The 689-nt window shown below is 44.1% G+C and overlaps 1 non-coding gene across 1 annotated transcript; it reads right to left on the bottom strand.

Annotated features, from left to right (window-relative positions):
- Window positions 1-287: 287 nt before the first annotated feature.
- On the bottom strand, window positions 288-376 carry trnay-gua. Its single transcript is given in 2 exon segments — window positions 288-323; window positions 340-376. It is a non-coding gene; the product is annotated as a tRNA-Tyr (tRNA).
- Window positions 377-689: the final 313 nt, after the last annotated feature.

The raw sequence follows: 689 nt of genomic DNA, 5'->3' as shown, positions 1-689 counted from the left end.
TACAGTCCTCCGCTCTACCAGCTGAGCTATCGAAGGGATGCTTTAGTCTCCTTTGTATAGCTTGTGTATGGATGCTGAAACTCATGCTTCACCAAAGTTTATTCTGGAAATGTACAAAGCATCCTCTTAAAATTGTAGAACTGCACCCGACCACAAAGACGTTGCCGTCAACAAGGGTCAGTGTGTCGCACCAAATAAAGCAATGAAACCTACAATTCTGACAACGAGGCCCACTGACACATTTTACCTTCTAAATGGTTTATCATTACGGACCATGGAAAAGTCCATCCTTCGAGCCGGAGTTGAACCAGTGACCTAAGGATAACTGCTATTTTCAACCTACAGTCCTCCGCTCTACCAACTGAGCTATTGAAGGGATGCTTTAGTCTCCTTTGTATAGCTTGTGTATGGATGCTGAAACTGATGCTTCACCAAAGTTTATTCTGGAAATGTACAAAGCATCCACTTAAAATTTTAGAACTGCACTCGACCACAGAGACGTTGCCGTCAACAAGGGTCAATGTGTCGCACCAAACAAGCAATGAAACCTACAACTCTGACAACGACCCCCACTGATATATCTTACCTTCTGAATGCTTTATCATCACGGACCATGGAAAAGTCCATCCTTCGAGCCGGAGTTGAACCAGCGACCTAAGGATAACTACTGTTTTCAGCCTACAGTCCTC

This window comes from Plectropomus leopardus, unplaced genomic scaffold (assembly GCF_008729295.1).
Source record: "Plectropomus leopardus isolate mb unplaced genomic scaffold, YSFRI_Pleo_2.0 unplaced_scaffold85227, whole genome shotgun sequence".
NCBI lineage: Eukaryota > Metazoa > Chordata > Actinopteri > Perciformes > Serranidae > Plectropomus > Plectropomus leopardus.
Note: the sequence above shows the minus strand (reverse complement) of the source record. Positions and strands in the feature narration are given on the sequence as shown.